This window comes from Ambystoma mexicanum, chromosome 10 (assembly GCF_040938575.1).
Source record: "Ambystoma mexicanum isolate Mex_15411 chromosome 10, UKY_AmexF1_1, whole genome shotgun sequence".
Lineage (NCBI taxonomy): Eukaryota > Metazoa > Chordata > Amphibia > Caudata > Ambystomatidae > Ambystoma > Ambystoma mexicanum.
In genome coordinates, this window is record NC_090932.1 from 844,919,442 (window position 1) to 844,940,036 (window position 20,595).

General features: G+C 43.7%; 1 protein-coding gene across 1 annotated transcript in view; it reads right to left on the minus strand.

The window, feature by feature from the left end:
* The window catches only part of WDR49 (WD repeat domain 49), a 723,235-nt gene that overhangs the window by 162,562 nt on the left and 540,078 nt on the right, over nucleotides 1–20,595 (minus strand). The gene's annotated exons all lie outside the window — the stretch shown is intronic.

Genomic DNA, 20,595 nt, shown 5'->3' on the forward strand with positions numbered 1-20,595 from the left:
GTTGTAAAAGTTCTTTATGGACTGAAATACAACAATAAATAAATAAATAAATAAATTGTGGCGCGAGGCTATGAATACACATACATACAATATAAAGAAAGTCAAAAAGGAAACATTAGTCAAAAGAAAAAAGGGAGATAGATGAGAGAGATGATGCAATTGAGGAGTTAGAGCTCAAGGAGAACAAAAGATGAATAGTGGAATTAAAGACAGAACAGAGAGCAGGGAGACCATTCAATAGAGCAGAGTGATAGTCGAGACAGTAGAAAATCAAGATTGAAATCAGAAGCTTAGTGCCGGGAAAAGAAAGGAATGGATGTGCATGACGTATATTATAGAAGTGAAAATGGCTGATTCAGGCAGTATTGGATATGTGATTAGAAAAAGAAAAGAGTTGAAGAAGAATAAGAAGAAGTAAGGTATAGACAGCTAAAGCCGGGCAGTGAAACAGGAGAAGAAACTGTTGCAGTTTCTGTTTTGGTGGGGTTGAGGTGAGGAAAATAGGACTGCATCCATGGTTGGACAGCAGATATCCAAGTCGAGGCATTGGAAGGAAGAAGAAATGGAAAAGAACATGTGTTAGTCATCTGCATAGAAATAGGCAGAGAGATTGAAGGAAGATATGAGAGCAGAAAGGGAAAGAGAATAAAGCAAGGGTCCAAGAACAGAAGCCTGGTCAACAACACTGTATAGAAAGGGAAGACCAGGAGGTGAAGTTTGACCAGCCCAAGAAGCAGAGTATGTGCAATTAGAAAGATAAGAATGAAACCATTGAAGTCCAGAACCAGATAGATCAAGAAAAGTAAGAGAGGAGAGTAGGGTGGGATGATGAACAAAATCAAAAGCAGTGGATACATTGGAGAGGCTAAGAATGGAGGGTATTTTACCAAGGCAAACCAAAAGTAGAGTGTTGGAAACATAGAGAAGCACTGTCTCTGTTCAATGATATTGGTGAAAGCGAGATGGTAGTGGAAAAAATAGATAGTGAAGATTTAGATAAGGGGATACTTGGGAGTAAACCAAACATTTGAGTATTGTGGAAAGAAAGGGGAGAAGAGAAATAGGGTGGAAATTAACTGATAGTGAGAGGTCCAGATATGCTTTTTTTCCAAGGTAATAACAATTGTATGTTTAAAGGAGTAGGGTAGTTGAGCTGAATATAAAAAACGGTTAGTAATAGGGGGGTGCTGTTGAGAAGCCAAGAAGATGGCTGCTTGAACTGGGAGTTACATGCCCATATAGAATCTTTCTGCTAAATAAACCCTGTTTTCTACCACCGATTTGGTGTTAAAAGGTCTCCACATGCAGCGGACGGACTGAGGATCCTGTGGCTCCAATATCGAACAGAACCGCTCATTTTGGGTCCATGTGACACGTCGCTGAAGGCTGAGTCATCAGTGGGCGGAGTGAAGTCCAACCAACACATCTGGAGGAGCCGGCAGCCCGAGCTGTGCAGATTTGATGCGGGATCCTGCCAGAGCTCTCAGCACGGCAGTCAGCAAACTGGACAGGAGCCTAGTATCCAGTCCGACACTCCACTTTCTTTGTCCCACTGCCGGATCACAGCAATGTAACCTGTGAGTGTTTCGAATGCCCGAGCCCTTTCTAAAATCTGTAGGCATTTACCCTGCTACAGGTAGCTGTAAACACATGTGCCGAGGCAGCCCAGAGCCACCATCAAACTGCCCAGACAGCAGATTAATTCTCAGCAGCCAAGAGCAACTGCACGTGTTACACTATGGTCTCATTGAAGATCCGGCCATGGGAATACATGGCCCCTGCCCGTTTGGGTGCTGCTTGGAATCTCCTGAGTTGGCTAGGTTGCCACCCGTGTGTAGCCAGGCTCGCTGATATACATGGGCAGAGCCGAGCACCAGTGAAACAGCGACATTCTGGACACAGATGCTCATGGCTGACCTACCTTGCACCACACGTGATCGGAGTAGATACAGGATCCAGCAACACCAACATAAATCACCCACATGATGAGTTGGGATAGGCTCCATTCAGGAAGTGGCCCACACCGAGAGCCAGCGTGTCCCACGTGCTGGTGGGAAATTGGGCCCTGCGGCCCATGCCTGCTATAGCATCAGAGCACCCCCTCCAACCACTGTGCTGCATATGCTCACGTCAATGCTGGTGCAAACGTAATGATATGCCATTTCTCCCCTGTCACTCACAAGCGTACAGTCTAATCATCCACTGAGATTAGGTAACAACCTACACACAGCAAGCAACCATCAGTGGTCCCTCCAGCTTGGAGACATGACTCCACATCTGACCCACATCCGTCAAGCGAAGCGTGGCCCCAGTTCACCTAATTCTCAGTGGTGCTCTAGGGGTCAAGATACTGTAGAGTCAAAGAAAGCAATCCCCCGACTACAGACCTCCCGGAACATCACCCTCTAATCCCATCACCCTTCTCAACAGTCCATGGATCCAACCAAACGAGTGTACCCACAAGGCACCGTCCATCTGAACGCTACTAGAAGAAAACATGATGAATAGGGTCCGGCAGGAAGAAAAAAGGACCGATGGACTCATTCACCAACATCCCTGCCAAGACCTTTGGTTCTACAGCTCTAACACCTAATAGCGAACATGCCTCAACTTCTGGAGATACCCGCGATGATCATTTATTAGCAGCAATGCAAAGTGGGTTCATGGCTGTCAACATGAAGCTTGATGACTTTGTATCCACCAATGGTTCACTAAAATCTAAAGTGGAGAAAGAAAGTGCCCGCATAAACGAGGCAGAGGCAAGGATTGGCGACACAGAAGACAAGGTCGACAGGCATGATCGTGATACTACACAAATGAAGCTGGAGGTCAACAAAATCCATAACAAATGTGAAGACGTAGAGTTGTGCTTGAGACGCAACAATATTCACATAATCGGGATACCTGAGGCGCCCAGCAAAGGTCCTATGGAAACGTTTGTCGAAGATTTGCTAAAATCTTTGTTCGACCACACAAAGTTATCCCTGCAATTTTTAGTCGAGCACGCACAATGCGTCTTGGCTCCTATCCCTAGACCAGAGGCTCCACGCACTTCTCTGGCAAGATTTCTCAATTACTGAAACAGAGACCTAATAATACGACTGGCTAGGGAGAAAGGCACGCTCAGCCATGAGGCCTCAGACATCCAGATTTACCCAGATTTCTATGCTAATGTACAAGCCCTACGGAAATCATATGATCCTGTTAAGAAACTATTGTGAATCAGACATGTTCCTTGTGCATTAATGTTTCCCATCAAGCTACCAATTCAACATGGTGGCCGTGCACATTTCTTCGAGAACCCATCTGAGGCTACTGCATACATAGAAGCGTGAATCTCTATTCCCCTTACGCAGTGCGACCGCAACCATAACCACAGCCCACACCCACATAACAATGAATTAGACAATATGGATAATGACTGACCATCGCTGAAATTGATCAAAGCTCTCCTGTAATAATAAGAATAATAAGATCGTACATGGATATAATTGGGACCGGCTGTAGGCACTGCAACCAGCTACAGGATAGCAGTCGCTATTCATACCGCACTCCAGGAAATGTCCACTGTTTTTTGGGGCTACAGCATCAAGTTGGGGGTGATGTTGCGAGTGATGATGAGGAAAGTGGGGAGGATGTCCGTCGAGTTGAGGTTAACGACGTACGTGTACACCAAAAGTTAATGGGGTTGAAAAGGTTTGATAGTATATTTATATGTTCTTTGAAAATGAGTGCAGACTGCCTCCCTAGTACACACCATAACAAAATCTCTTTAATTCATGCGAGCGAGATATATTCATTACGTAACACAAACAGGACACTATAGGTGACAAGATCTCCTTCCTAAAATGGAATGTTCGGGCCCTCAACAACCCAATTAAGGCAAGGAAAGTATTAGCATATATTAATTGCCACGGACCAAAGGTGGTAATTTTGCAAGAAACTCATGCTAAGGGGACACTCAGTGAGAAATTTGCACCCAACTGGGGGATCCAGCAGGGCTACACAGACTACTCATCTCAAGCTAGGGGGCTGTTGACCCTGATACATCATTCACTCCCCTTCCAGGAAACCAAGCGCTGTATAGACCCTCAGTAAAGGTATGTGATTCTATGGGGTAAGCTATCTGGTATCGATACAACATTAGTCAATACATATGGCCCTAACTTGGATGACCCTGAATGCAAGATATATCCTAGAACCATTTCTGATCATTCACTGGTTTCACTGACAATAATATGGGATGGCCCCAGTTCCCCCCACCCCCCCTTGGAGAATGCCTCCCTATTGTCTTCTAGATTCAATTCTTCTTGAGATAATAATAATAATATGGGATGGCCCCAGTTCCCCCCACCCCTACCTTGGAGAATGCCGGAGAAATAAAGGATCCGTTCCCCTACTGTCTGGGAAATATTTAAGGTGTGGTTGAGGGGCGAGGTGATTTCAGTCTCCAATGTAAGTCTAAAAGAAACAAGAAGAGAATTAGGCAGGGTAGAAATAGACCTGAGACGGCTTGAAAATGAATACGGTACATCACACAATAGGGCGCCGTTAGGCCTCATTAAAGGGAACCTGCTGAATTTTACAGAATTGTCGGTCAGAGAAGTCCACTTGATGAACCAGCTTACTCAGGCAAGGCGATACAGCAAAGCAGATAGACCGAGCCACTTCCTCTCTGGCGCGATCAGGTCAGAGAAAGGGGCACAACACATTACTGGGATTAAGGGACAGACAGGTAAAATACTCACCAAAACTGAAGAAATCAACAGTGAGTTCCACCAATACTATAAGACCCTATACACTATTTCTGATATGTGTACTGGCGCAGAGCGGACTAGTTACCTAAACGAGATTCCACTAGCAACGCTATCACAGGATCACAGCTAGTACTCAACCGACCACTCACAATCGATGAAGTTGCTGATGCAACAATGGCCCTTCCATCTGGAAAGGCCCCTGGCCTGATGGAAATAGGAATCGAGCTATATAAAGAGCTCTGACTGATCATGGCACCCAAGCTTCTGAAGGTCTGGGAAGCATCCCTTCAAACCAGTCAATTACCACCTACACTTTCGGAAATCATAATTACTGTACTGCTAAAACCGGAAAGACCAGCCTCTGAAATGGCCTCATATAGACCATTATCTCTAATCAACACTGACACCAAAATGTCTGTCAAACTTTTATCCGTCCGTCTCCTATCTTTCATATCAACGCTGGTTCATCCAGACCAATCCGGGTTTATCCCCGGACGCTCTACTATGTATAATTTGCGCAGGCTCTTCTGCATCATGTCCCAAATAGACCCAAAGGCCAAGGCTGTGGCTGCCTCGCCCAACGCAGAGAAGGCCTTCGATTTTGTCTCTTGGCGGTTTCTCTTCACAGTACTCCAACAGATACGATTGGGGATCACTTCATACAATTTGTACACTGTTATACACTAGCCCAGTGGCACGCTCTCACCCACCTTGCGCATGGGCCCTTTACTCTTTGCATTGACGATTGAGCCCATTGCACGTATAATACAATATAAACATAGTCATAGGGGTCAAATGATATCCCTCTATGCCAACGACACACTATATATCTGTAACCCAGCACAAAACATGGCTCTATTGTTGGAAGAGATCTGCAAATTCACAACACATTCTTGATACCGAATTAACGAGGCAAAATCGGAATTGTTCCCATTGACCAATGCTACACACATCCCGACAGACTTAATGGGATTCAGATGGGTCCCACACAAACCTAAATACTTGGGCATACTGGTCTCTCGATCACACCGCTTATTACTTGCAGATAACCACAAGGCTTATTTAGACACACTGCCCGCTTACCTGCTCCTATGGGCAAGGTTTTCTATATCGTTATACGGCAGGCTTTCAATACTTAAAATGATTGTATTTCACAAACTGCTGTATTATTTTTGCAATATTCCGGTATGGCCAGGACTTACTTTCTTTGATAAACTATGCTCGCTAGAAATTAAGTACACATGGGGAGTAGGTGTCCCGTGGATGAAATGGGAGGGTTTGACTGAACGGTTGAAACAGGGTGGCCTAGTGGCGCCTGACTTTGAGCTCTACCATATTGTCTCACAGGCTACTGGTACGCTCCTCTTGATACCCCAATACAGTTAGCCCTGGAAACATATAGTGCTTCGCCCACAAACTTAAAATCAATTATCCTTGCGGATCAGCACACTGACTCTTGTTCATTTGACCCGGTCCGTGCAACAGTAAATGCCTGGTCGAGACTGAGACTAGGGGTGATGACACCATACTCTGGATCGGTTCCCCTGTGGAAATTCCCTGGACTCCCCCTGACTTACGACAAAGATATTCAAAGTATGTGGGACACTGGAGAGGAGCTGTCTCCACATTACCTCTTCCCCGACTGTACATTTGTCACACTTGAAGACTTCCCAGCCAAACTCGGCAATAATCCATTTAGATCTCTTCAATATTTTAGAATGAGGACAGCGTTTCGTAGCCGTTGGACTCGTTCCTCCAAGAAACATGTGCCTGCGAGTCACTAGAAACGTTGGTGACCAGTAAAGACCCAAAGACACTAGTGTCCAAACTATACAAAGCATGTCAGGCCAATCAAACACCTATCAATAGAGCCAAAGAAAAATGGGAAAGATATTTGGGTATAGGAATACACGATGAGCAGTGGTTGCGCTGGTGCCGCTTGACAAAAGAGATCCCCCTAAATGCCGATTTAGGCTAATACAAATATAAATATTCAATCAATTGTCTCAAGTTTTTGCCAGTGGCTAGCGACGAATGCACAAAATGCGGCGCAGCAGCTGCAGACTCCCTGCAGATTCCCTGCATATGTATTGGAGCTGCCCATGGATTGCCCAGTTCTGGCGGTCGGTGGCTGATGCTCTATGCGATATTACTGAAATGTATTTTTGTATTTGAATGTGGTTTATGAAAACATTCACAAAACGTAGATATGACAAATGCAATAAAAACATGAATAAGACAATACAATTTAGAAATACAATTCTCACAATGGCATAAAACTAATAAAAATTACTTGTATTATTAATCCCTGAATTAGTAATTCATAAAGTTAATTAAATTCCACCATAAAACTCATGATAATCAACAACTATTTAAATCAAAGTGATTATCAATTACTAATTCTTGCTCAGCACACGTTCAATATATAACATAGCAGCAATGATTAAGGATTTAAATCTTCCTTTTAAAATCCTTTCTTAAAAAAGGGGTGTCTATAGAGTACCTATATCGTGAACAAACTTTCAGAAGTATAAATCTTGAATAAGTCATTACATTCCACAAATAAGTGCTTAAGAGACACACTCCAACTTTCCTACTATTTTACAGAAACAAAAAGTCCTGGCCAAATAGTGTAAGCTCCATAGTTGGTAGAAGGTTAAGCCTGAGCCTCATAAAGGAAGTTCTACAATGGGCATTTGGTGAATGAATAAGACGGCAGGGTAACTGGTTTACTCTCGATTAAGCATAGCATAGGTGACAAAACAACCTATATTCTTTTTTTTTGAGGTTATGATAAAGTCCTCCAACGGCAGTTCTTTTCTCACAGATAAAGGATTAGTAATTAGATGTTCTTTTTTTGCATGTCTCCTTTACAGGATGTTCGAACAACGCTGGATCGAAGAGGCAAGGGTCAAGCATGTACCATGTGATAACAGCCCAAATAAATCCAAAAGCGGAGAGTTAGGAGCAGGCGTTAAAATCCTGACATAGAGAGTCAAAGTTATCCACTCTACCATTGACTTGATAGAAGTAAGTGCCAATTTGGATCTAATTAGGGAAATGGGAACACCTTGGGGTAATTTAAATACATGATGCCAGAGTTTGCCCTCAACCCTGTTGCAAGCAAATTTAGTGTCTTTGAATTCTACTCCATACGTCAGGGCAGGGATGATATTTGCTTTGTAAAATCTTATAATGGGTAAAAAGGAGAATTTCCCATACTTCCAATTTAATCTATCTTGGCTGCAATTCGGGTAGACATCTCATTTAATTCATTTATATTACAATATTTTGATTTTATTTGAAAGCCAAGATATTCCCAGAGGCAACCTTCTCCAATTCATTGTTATTTAGGTAACATTTTTGCGAGTCAAGGTTGCGTCTTTTTGGATGTGTGATCAACATTTCTCATTTTTGTGGATTCATTTCAAGGTCTAAATCCTTTATATCATCAGCAAAGGTGTTAATTGAGCATTGCAATCCGATTGGGATCTGATCTAACAAAATGAAATCATCTGCATAAGTAAATTGTGGGATTAGTAATCTAGGGGAAAATTTTCTTTGTGTTAAGGTCACAGGAAACCTCTCCCATATATAAATTAAAAAGAGATGGGGCTAGAATACGGCTTTGGCACAGGCCTGAGTAAGTCTTAATAGGGGCAGTCAGAGAGTCTTGCATGTCCAATCCAATTTGGACCTGCGTTCGAGAATGTAAGTTTATTATTATATCAATCAGGTGTCTTGGACATCCAAAAGCATTTAGGCAGGTACCACAGTTTGCCCCTAATCACCTTAATCCGAGGCTATGGTTAATCAATTATGGTCATATATAGCAGTTTCTTCTTCAATATTGCTTGTCTTTGAAATAAGCAGATGGTTAAACCATTCAGGGAGGTGCCCAACCTTTTTCTAAACCCTAATTGCTTCCTATCTAGGATCTCAAAATATTGTAGCCATGTTTCTAGTTCGCCTAGCAGAATAGATGCAAACACGTCCAGTAATGCTATTGGTCAGTAGTTAGTGGGGGTCATCCTGTATTCCTTCTTATGTATAGGCACAATGTGGGTCATCTGTTATTTAAATGCATATAATGGCAATAGACTGTATGAACATAAACCTGCATCCTAGGCCCCTCTCCCTGTCACTCACTGTGGAGTCCCATGTGTGGGGGCAATCCGGGCACACCTACAACATTGCCAAAATCAAGACGAAGGCCTCACCCCATTTAAACAAAACCTTAGCAGGCTTTGCAGCACTTGGTTCCTTTGTGAAGGCTAGATTCTGAAGGATTTCATCTTTTTCAACTATTATTTTTACATTTAGGAGCTCTGGCCAATGGGGCAACAGCCCAGTCAGCCTGGGGCAACTGCCCCTTTGGCCCCCCTTGCCAGTCCACCCCTGGTGCTAGGGCACTGCCTCCTCAGGATCAGCAGAAATACATTGTCGGGTCCGCAAGGTGCATGTCTATCCCCAGCCCTAGTTAATGCTTATATAAGACCCCTTTGCGACCAGCTGCAACATATGAGGATTCAATTTATGAACTACGCAGATGAAATTCAACTTCTAATGGAGTTCAGTGTTAACTATGTGAAAGACTCAAAAGAACTGACCAAGATTTACAGAGCCATCCAGATCTGGATGATAACAAGCTGGATGTGCTTAAATAGTGCCAACACAGAACTCATGGTCTATGGATCGGGGCAAGCTAGGGCTAAGTTGGGCCTGAGTGCACAGAATTTAAGGTGGAAGGCTGTTGTATTCCCTTGTCAGATAAAGGAGAAATGCTTGGAGTCTTCGAGTCCTCCCTGGGTGCTGTGGCCCATGTGGAGGGTGGTGTAAAGAAATCTCATTACCATCTTTGAGGGAGTTATGAGATAGATTAAACCCTTGGTAACTCGTAGGAACTGCAAAACACTTGTCGGAGTTATCATTATGCCAAAATTAAACTACTGTAATGCTCTACTTAGCGGCGTGAGCATGGAAGGTACTCAGAAGCTCTAAATAATACAAAACCAGGTAATTAGGGTTGTCAGTGATATATCAAGAGGAGAGCAGGTACCCATCACAAGGAAAGGACTATACTGGCTCACAGTGGCTGTGATCATGCGCTTCAAAGTAATGGCACTGATGCACAAGTGCCTCTACAGGAAGGCACCCTCATATCTGAAACAGAACTTGGGACCATTTGAACCAAGCAGACCCTTACGCTCTAGTGCCACACACCGCCTAGTCACTGCTCGAGTCAAAAGAACAAGAGGCAACGGCTGGTCCTTCCCGGTAAAGGCTCCTCAGGCTTGGAACACTCTGCCTGTAGACCTGCGCAAGGAAAAAAGGCCAATGATTTTCAGAAAAAGGCTAAAAACATGATTTGAATAATAACATAGAATAGGACCTGACTTTTGTGTATGTCCCGTAAATCTGACATCTCCTGGGTATGTGTGCACTGTGATGCCTGCAGGCTTTCGGCATGTTATAAACAAATAAATACATTTAATAAATAAATAAGAGAGATTGTTACCACTTTCCATGTTGGTGGAGGGGCCACTATCCTCCCTAATAGAATCAATGCGAGGCTGGCACGTAGTGACAAGCCGGTGAACATCCCTGACGGGCTACACCTCCGATGACAACTACTCGGGCTCTGTCTTCACACTATCTCCTGTTATACCTTGGCCCATAAGCAGTTGTGACAGACCGTGGGATCCGCTTCCCAAGATAAGTGGCATTGCAATACATTATTCGCTCTCTTAGACATCAATGTGAACTTATTTTTTCATCCCAGAGGCTATCTGTACTAATCTGATCCATGTTACAGGGAGCCGAGCGTTGGCAGATAAAGAGCACAAAGAGTAAACAGCCTTACCACAAATAACAGCACACCCACTGAGTGCACTCTCAGCCACACCCAGACATTAACCAGCGCCTAACCAGCCACCCCAAGGGGCTGACGCTAATGTGCCACCAATGGAATCAAATTGGAAGCTGGAACTGCTGGGACATGTAGTTTCTGAAACTGACCACTAGCTAAGCTACTGATTTGATTTCTAACTATCTGCAATACAACATGCTCTAACAGCCTAACAGCCCAACACATGTAACTGAAAGTAGAGTCAAATGGCTTTAAAACTGTGCCACTTCACCAAATAAAACTGGCCCAAGCTAGCATGTTGCTTCTGTACTGCAGGCATGTATTGCCCTATAGGCAGGTCTGAGCCTGTATCTGGTCGAGACTCACTTTATTATGCAGCTCGATGTTGATACAAGTAATTAGTTTCCCTATACGTGCTATTTATGGCAATTCTTCTATTATGTTTGTTCAAGTCATTGTTACTATTCCAATATGTCACTATTTTGTTTCCATGCATTTCCTGTTTTCGTGTTTGTTAGGCAAGATTGTATGCAGTACACTTTGGGTGCACTACAACAACCCTGACCTCCTGGCAATAGGAACCCAACCTTTGGTATAAGTCTGTACTACACAGGTTGGTAGCATGTTGAACATACAGGCTGATCTCAAGAGGGGTCAATGTGAGCGGTAGGGGAGTTACACAGAGATTCACAGTGACAAGTATTCAAATAAACTCTTACCCACAAGGTTGCTTGATTAAACAATTATTCACTTATTTAAGCCTTCTTCAGAAGAAGCAATATAATAGTAACACACAAATACACTCCACAATACACACTCTTAGTTTCTCTAAATCAGTAAGTACCCATTTGGGATGACACACAGACACGTCCTACACCCTCAGGTGACCTAAATAGCTAGGACACTATGGACATTAATATATGACTGTGGCATTTAGAGCAATACTTAGGAGTATATCAAAGAGAAAGGTTATTAGAACAAAACAAGAGATCTCACAAATATTCTGAAGCAGGTAAGTACTTTTGGTAACCCCCAATGCAAAGTAAGTTAACCCCTTCCTGAACTGAAGACAAAACACACAGTCAGCGGGAAGAAGAGTCAGTCAGGGAACCAGGCCAGGCCAAAGCCAATTGAGCAAAAGTCTAGGTGAGCTGAAGCAATTCTTGCAGGTAGGTAAATGTCTTGCACAATGTTTTAGAAGTCTTTGTAGAAAAGAAGAAATCGAAGTATGGCCACAAACTGATTAGGCTTGTGAGGTAAAGAAGCTGATTGCAACTCTACAAAAGCAACCAAGACATGTCTCCACTGAGAACAAGTGAGGTTACACAACAAGAGGTAAGTTCTCTTAGACTTTGGAGTACCTTTGGTTAGAAGAAAAAACAGTTCCAGCTGGCTTCTGTTCCTGTGCAGCTCTTCAGATCCTGTGTTCCTGGGCTTCAGTCGTGGGGACAAGAGGGAGGATGTCTGGAGGACTCCTGCACTGCAACGGTCGGCGACAGAAAAGGACCAACTTCTATTCAGTGGCACTTCGTGGTTTCAGCTCCTCGCGTCTCAGCAAATAGCACCACCGCAGGCTCTTGGCCATTGAGATGGGCTTTCCTTGCAAATGGGGTCCAGCACTCTGTTGAGCTGGCTCAGGTTCGGTCAGTCCTGCTTCCTGGGAGTCCGAAGGATCTTCCTGGAGCTCTTGGCCAACTTAAAAGCAACGCACGTGATCAGGTGTTCCTCTTCCTCGCTCTACGGTTCCAGCAGCAACTGTAGTGGAAATACAACCAGCTTCGAGAGGATGTCCAGGTGGCTTACTTTGGAGTTGATTGGTCCCACCAACTCAACGGGAGAAGTCGTCCTTGCATTCCTTCTCTAGTCGAGACGAATTCAGAACTTCAGCACAGCAGCAGGGCTTCACCGGGCAAACCAACGGTGCAGGAGTTGCAGCTGGCATCTCTTCCAAGTTCTTCTTTGGATTCCTTAGTTCAGTGGTCGACTCTGCCTTGCATGCCAAACTTGCCGGACAGCCAGTCGGCCAATCACCTAGGAGTGCATTCCTGTCTCCTAGGAGACTAAGCACAGGGGGTTTCGGCACCTCCCTTGCTTCCTGCCCCCGCTAGACACCGTGGAGCCAGAGGCAAGCTTCACTCGTGAATCCCACCAAAGACAAAATGAGCAAAGGGACCAAACCTGGTTTGTCGCGTAGAGTAAATCTCAAGAAGGACCTTTCCACAAAGAAATGGTGAAAAAAGTAGACCGGGGCCATTTTGATAAAAATGGCACTCTTGGGTGCTTTACTGCAGATGCGAACGCGACCCGTGGTAAAAGCACACCACGGTAGTTAAAATTAAACCACTGCCACCAGCCATTCATCAAGGAAAGGGTAACATAAAAGTGTTAAATGAGAAGCTAGACAAAGGGATAACTAAGTAATCCCTCCAGCACCCTATTGTAAGATAGTATGTGCTGAGTTTAGAATGTTACAATTGTAAGTAAAGTCAATTTCATTTAACTGCTCTTGGAAATATAAGTTTATCCAAGAGAAGGTATTTAAACCTTTGGGAAATCTAAAAGACTTCCCTGTGCCACTGCACTGAATGTGCTGTGTGACGCAATGTAAAGATGATGCCTATGGAGTTTGTCAGACTCCATACTTAACAAAGAAACACAGAGTTCAAATCACATTAAAAATACATGGGAGAGTGGGAGAAAAGGTTTCACTCTCTCCAGGTTAAACATTAAAAGTCCTAAAATCCAGCAAAGTTGCTGAGGGTCTCTAAGGTAGAGAGGAATTAGCATATTTGTGAGAATTCTCCCTAACGTCTTAATAATGTATTGTTTATTTCTCCCTTACTCTGTGTATTATTCTTTTTAATGGATATTTTGCTTATCTGTTCTGTTGTTGTAATAACCCATTGTGGAGTGGTATTTTGTCTGAGCCTTGTGGTACTTTCAATGATTGAAATTCATCAAAGCATGGCCTCATTATAGGTATGGTGGTAATGGTAAACAAATTTGGTATTTTAATTTGCATATTTATCAAAAACCACCTAATTATGAGTCAGTATCGCCATCAGATGGGACATTTATTGCACTGGGTACACAACGTACTGTGTAGTCTCAATTCCCCATATTTACCCTGTACCGCACCTTCCATCTACCCGATGTGGTAAAGATCTCAGGCATCCTCAACTCAAAATTAGGTGGAATGCTTAATGCAAGGTATATATATAATACAGCATGTTATTTACTGTCATCACCAAACTCACGCCACAAGTCTCCTTGTTAGGAACAAGAAGTGTTTTCTGTCATTGTGCTTCTCAACCTAACGAAGAGCAAAATCCACCTGTTTTCAAAATGACCAAAATATACACAAATACTGTCCACTGACATCCGCTCTTTATAAATATGCATCATACGTGTTCGTTGTGTATATGCTTAAAAAAAAACAGCCTGGATTTTATATTTTGGAGAGTTGGCGAGGCCATCTGTAGAGTTTGCAGGGCCACCTATTTGATAGACCGAGCTCAACCAGAACGAGGTTGTGTCTTATCCAAGGAGAAGCCCATGAAGTCTCTTTTCTGTGTCACCAGCCCAGGAATTGGAGTGCCTGCTGATTATCACTGCGCTGGCTGACCCTCATTGACTTACTTAGTATTTCTTGAGAAAAATGTGCATACAGGGAATTTCAGTGACAATTCACTTGCTTATTTTTTGATAATTTTGAAAACCCTCCTGGGGGTGATAATTATTTGGGCCATTCGCAGTCGTTACTTAAAAGACAACGACTGTTGCCTCTGTCTTTATGAACTGCCTGCCACTGACGGCAGAGGGCTTCCCAGTCGGTCATCCTTCTGGCGAAAACTCTACCACAGATGCCTCACAGGCTTTTATGGGTTCCACGTGTTAAAATCGCACCAAAAATGGGCGTGGACATAAAATATCACTGCAAAAAGGCTGTGGCTTTGCTGCCGCAATCCATGTAAAGGATGCGGGGACACCCCCGCAACCCCTGGACCCATTATACCATTTAAGTGGAGCGGGGATCACCCCTGTAACCCCCACTCCCCTTGAATGGTGTAATGGGGTACACCTTTAGCGGGTCAAACCACTGCATTTTTGCCACGTTTTTTTTTACGGGCGATAGTTTTGCGGCGATTTTATCACTGAATACCCTTCCATGTTTGTGGGGCCCAGCCACACACTGGGACCTACTGGTTGCGCTCTGCTCAAAAGCCTTAGTCCAGAAGAAGCTGATTTAGATCCCTGGAATGATTTTTTTAATGCAAAAATAAAGAGGGTAAATCCACATCCATTGAGGCCCTGTCATCACCCGCCTGCACATTACATTTAAACAATATGGACTGGCCCATACAAAGGCAAACTACAATTTGCTGGTGGACAATAGGTTCAAGTAATACAGCCTGTACACCAAATGCACTCAGTATATATCTCATTTTATTCACATTGTATAAAAAAATCAATGAAGATAAAAACAACCAGTTCACAGTAACATAATGTGTTTTAATCAAATCTCGTGGGTATCAGGTAATAATGTCCCCATACAAAATGTTCCCATACATAATGGGAAAAGCCATTGGCAACATTGTATATGGTGACATTATGTATGTCCCCAGCACCCATTTAAAAAAAAATAAAAACAGAGGTTGCGGGGGAGTCCCCTGCATGTTCAATGTAATAATGTCTCTGCAAAAAACTGTGACTTTTTTGTCAGGGGACATTTTTGTGGGGACATTATTACATGGAACCATCTTGTGAGGATAGTATGCATATGTGTAACAAAATCCATATCAAATTCTTATTTCATTAAAAACCTGGATGGGTACCCCCTCTTGTGACATGTTCTTCTTTAAACTGACAGAAAGTTAAAACAAGGTGTCTTAAGACCATTCAATTTTAGATTCTCCTTCCTATTTTTCAACAGTCATCGGAAAGATATAATCTGTGACCGGGGAATGTATCCCTTCCTGGTTTTAATCAATCATTAGAGATAAATACAACAAACAAGTATGCCGACACTATGTGTTTCGGCCTTCTTTTGGGATATGGATACTGATCTTCCGTAGTCTTTCATAGCCTTCATCACAGCCTTTATTTGTTTATGTACAGAGAGAAACAATGCTCTTTTAATCACAAAACAACGTGCAAAAGATAATAAAACACATTTGATGGAAAGCTTTGAGCTTATTAAAATGGGTCGAGTTTGAGGGATATTCAGACTAGGTTGTGGAGGAGAGTAAATGGAACATTCACCAGGCACAATACATGGAGGAATATACATAGATTAAGGACAACCACCGTTAGACATTTTTAAGTGCAGCTTGGCGGTACAGCCAGCTGTGTTAGGGATGTGACCATGATGGATGAAGTGCTAGAGCAGAGGCATTAAGAGGGTAACTCAGAGCCAAGGAGGTAGGCTTTTAGTTTGGTTTTGAACAAATCCATATGAACTGATTTTCGGATTTTCGGGGGTAGAGAATTCCATGCAAGTGGAGCAAAAAGAGAGAAAGAGTGGAAGGCGGGGAGAACAGGGAGTGTGGAGTGCCACAAGGATAGTTGAAGATTACAGAAAGGCTTGTAGAGTTGGATAGAGGAGAATAGATAGAGTGGTGCCTTACTGTGGATAGATTTGTGAACTGACAGAAGACATGTAAATCTGTCCCTGTTTTGAATCATCAGCTAACCAGTCTGGTGACTGCACGAGTAAGTAGTTGTGAAGTCAGGGAGTTCAAAGTGTCCTGGTAGCGAAGTTAATAATCTTGTTGAGAAGGCAGAAAGCATAGTTGGGGAGGCCAAAGAGGATCCTGGCACAGTAGTCTAGGTTAGAGAAGACAAGAGTGGTTAAGGGATACTTGGCTTTGTTGAGAGTAAGGATTTTCCTAATATGTAGGAGGTTGAGGCGAGTAAATGTTACAGTTTTTGAGATTAAAGTAGAGAAGGGTCATAGATGATGCAAAGATTTCTAGCTGAAGAAGAGAAGGGGGAAGGTGTCAGGTGGGAACTGGATAGGCAGGGGAAGAGATGAAAGTATTTGGCAGGGAAGAAAAGACACTCTGTGTTGGTCGAGTTTAACATCAGAGAGTGCAAAGTCATCCAATATTTTATGGCAGAGAGACTGTTGGCCATTTTGATAGAGAGATCAGAAGAGAGTTCAGGAAAAGAGAAGATTGGGTGTTGTCCATGAAGAGTGGGTACGAGAACCCAAAGGAGAAGATTAGTGCCCCAGGAGCAGAGGTCTAGAGTGTAAAAAGGAGAGGACCCAAGACAGAACCTTGTGGAACACCAACCGCTAGAGGAGTTATTTTAGAGATGTTGTTGCTCCAGCAGACAGAGAATTAGCAAGGGGGATTCAATCCAGGAAAGGACTTCATCGTGAATCCCAAGAAGAAAGAGAGTATTAAGGAGATCAGGGTGAATGACAGTGTTGAAGGCAGCGGACTGGTCAAGGCAAATAAGAATAGAGGATTGGGTGGAGTGTCTATCAGAGGTAATTAAGTTGGAGACATTGAAGAGAGCAGTTGCTGTGGAGTGATAGGAGAAAAATCCTGCTTGTAAGGAGTCTCAAAGGTTGTGGTTGTCTAAGAAACTGTCAAAACCTGTCTTTGCAAAACCCTTTCAAGCACTTTATAGTAGTCCGTAAGGAGAGACTCAGGGTGAAAGTTAGTTGGTAGGCTCAGGTCAGCCTCTTACTTTTTTAGGAGAGGGATGACCATGGTCATTTTGAAAAAAGAGGGAAAGCAGGTGGCGTCGAAGGACACGTTGAAGAGTTCAGTAAGGTGAGAGGCCACTAAAGGGGCAATGCGCTTGACTAGCTGATGAGCAAGAGGTTCTGATGGAGAATAAGAGGGGTTAGCCTTCATCAGTGGATATAGGACTTCTTCAGTATTAGTGTGACTAAAGTGGGAGACAGAGGCAGAGGATGATGGCAGAGAAGGCGGAGTGTGGAATGAAGGAAGAGGGAGTGTGAGCAAGGTCCGGAGAGAGTCTCTCCTTGTAGAAATTATTACAGCGAAGTATTGAGCTAGCTCACCAGCTGTGAGAGTGCAGTTGATAGTCAAATACAATTGTACGATTGTATTCCATATCATCTATTGACCCCGGGTCCTATCACTGAATTCCAAGAGGCCCTGATCCATTCTCTTTCAGACAACCTGAAAAGACCTTTAAATCTTGCTCTTGGGTGATTTCAATATTGGCCTTAATGACCCTAATGATGCCCATGCTACTGCCTTGAATAAAGCCCTATCCTCTTTAGGGTTTTCTCAATTCATCTCTGAGCCTACCCATGTTAAAGGTCGCACATCGGATTGGGTCAGCCACCACAACTGTTCTGTTCTAATCACTGGAAATACTCCTATTCCATGGTCTGACCACCACTACATTCAATTTGACCTTAATACTAATAAAGTGCCCCCCCCAAGCATGTGATCTTGCTTCCTGCGGCATTTGCCAGAAGGTCACGTCAACCCACATCTGAAAAGATCACGCCCTTCCATGTGGTGCCTGCTCTCCAGCCCCCTTTTTCCAAAGACCCTGACATTCTCGCTAGTACATTCAAACTTGCCATCACCCAAGTTGTTGATGCCATTGTTCCTCTCACCCCGAGGAAAGCTAAGAAAGCTAAACACTCCAATGCCTTATTCTCTCAGTATCTGCTGAAACTACAGTCCAAGAAGAGGCTTGCGCTCTCAGCCTGGAAAATGAACCCCAGTGATGCCTCTAGGAGGGCCTTCAAGATTATTTCCAAAGACTGCAAGTCAAGCATAATCAAGGCTAAAGCTGCCTCATTTAATACAAGGATAGCCAATGCAAAATAAGGGACGAAAGAAATCTTCACCATTTTCATAGAGTTGGAAAAACCGTCCACTCCACCTCCGACTCTCTTGAAGGTCGAAAAGTGGTGTAACAAAATTCAATCTTCCATGCTCAATAAATTGAATACCCTGCAAACTAAAATCCTAGCACATCAAAAGGTGCTGACGCACTTAATAGCCAGCCTGCACAGCAACCCGCCTAAGGCTACCAATTCTAATCCATCCACGCCTTTCGACTTTAAGGATATGAGTGAGCCGGAAGTCATTGCTCTCCTCAAATCTATTAAACCGTCCAATTGCAAAGGGGATGTTTGCCTGGCTCAGCTTATTAAAGATTGAGCCCCTGCCCCCTTTCTAACAGCATTCATTAATGCATCCTTCCAGTCTGGCCATGTCCCAACTGGACTTAAGGAAGCTTGGGTACCCCCGCTCCTTTAGAAATCTTCCCTTGACCCAATGGTACCGGGGAATTATAGGCCCATTGCCACTGTCCTTTTTCTACTAAAAACTCTGGACGAAGCAGCCTACCCGTAAATTCAAAAATTCCTTGAAGACAACCGTCTTCTCGGCCTTCAGCAGTCTGGCTTCCGTCCACGCCATGGTAGCGAGACGGCTCTCCGAGACCTGAAAAATCAAATGGGCGACCTTCGAGATGCAGGCAAACCAGCGCTCCTTCTGCTCCTTGATTTATCGGCTGCATTTGACTTGGTGGATCACAACACACTCTGCCACCATCTCTTCATTGCGGCTAATTTCTCCCTGAAGGCATGTGCTTGGATCACCTCTTTTCTACAGGAAAGGGGCATGAAAATCTTCTCTGACTCAGCCTGTGTCACCCCAAGTCACGTCAAATTTGGGGTCCCTCAGGGCTCTTGCATTGCGCCCACCCTTTATAACCTGTTCACGAGGCCCCTGTTAAAAATTCTGGACGCCCTGTGCATCTCATACACTAACTATGCTGATGACACACAGGTGCTTATCCCCTTACGGGTGACTACGAGACCGACTTGAACACCCTCAACTCCATCTTCTCCACGATCCAATCCTGGCTGGCTGAAAACTGGTCATGCCTGAACGGCGAGAAAATCAAACTCCTTTTAATTGGATCACCTACCACTATGGGTAATTTGGACATACAATACAGCTCTTTCACCATTGATAATATACCTATCACAGTGTCCCAAACAGTGAAGACCCTGGGCGTCTAACTGGACTCCAATTTGACTATGAACAGACAGGTTAATGCAATTGCTTCCTCCTCGGCCTACTGTTCCAATTTACTCAATGCAGCAAGACCCTTTTTATCTCGACAGAACAGCCTCACCAGTGCTAGGGCAATAATCGGATCAAGACTGGATTACTGCAATGACCTCCTTGTAGGGACCTCTGGTAAAAACATAGCAAAACTCCAACTGGTGCAAAACGATGGCCTTTGGGCCACCACAGGGATCTCTAGGAAGGACCACATCTCTGAGGTGAGGAAGCGGGTTCATTGGCTTCCTGTTAAAGAGAGAATTTTCTTTAAAACCCTCTCGATCACGCAAAAATGCCTCCATGATTTGGAACCCTTCTACCTGGTCCAAAGAATAGCTAAGCCAACTTCCTCCAGGCCTATGAGAAAGGCCTACACTAACATGATCGCCACCCCCAAGAACCGAAGAGTGTGTGCAGGTGGCACCAGCTTCCCCACTATGGCCGCTTCACACTGGAATGATCTTCCCACGGACCTAAGGTGGATTGACTCTCATTTAACCTTCTGCAAAGCTATTAAAACAAGGTTATTTGTTTGATTGTATGACTATGTACCAGCTCTCACCCTCACATCTCGCCATATTATGGTCGGAAGCTAGCACCATTTAGGAAGAAACTCTCCCAATAATGTATTATATGCTAATAATGAAACTTGTTTTTTTCACCTCTGTGATGACCACTGTATCTGCAACCAAGAAACCCTACTGCATTCTAGTGGAACCCTTGAATCAAGCTTACGTACAATTTCCTGTAATAGCGCCTCAATGCCTTTGGGCTGTAGTGCACTCTACAAATACAAAAAATTAAAATAAATAAATAAAATGTTTAGAGGTGCGAGGAGTGAGTTTAGGGTGCCCTGTATCCAGAGATGACAGTAGGAGTGAAAGTCAATGAG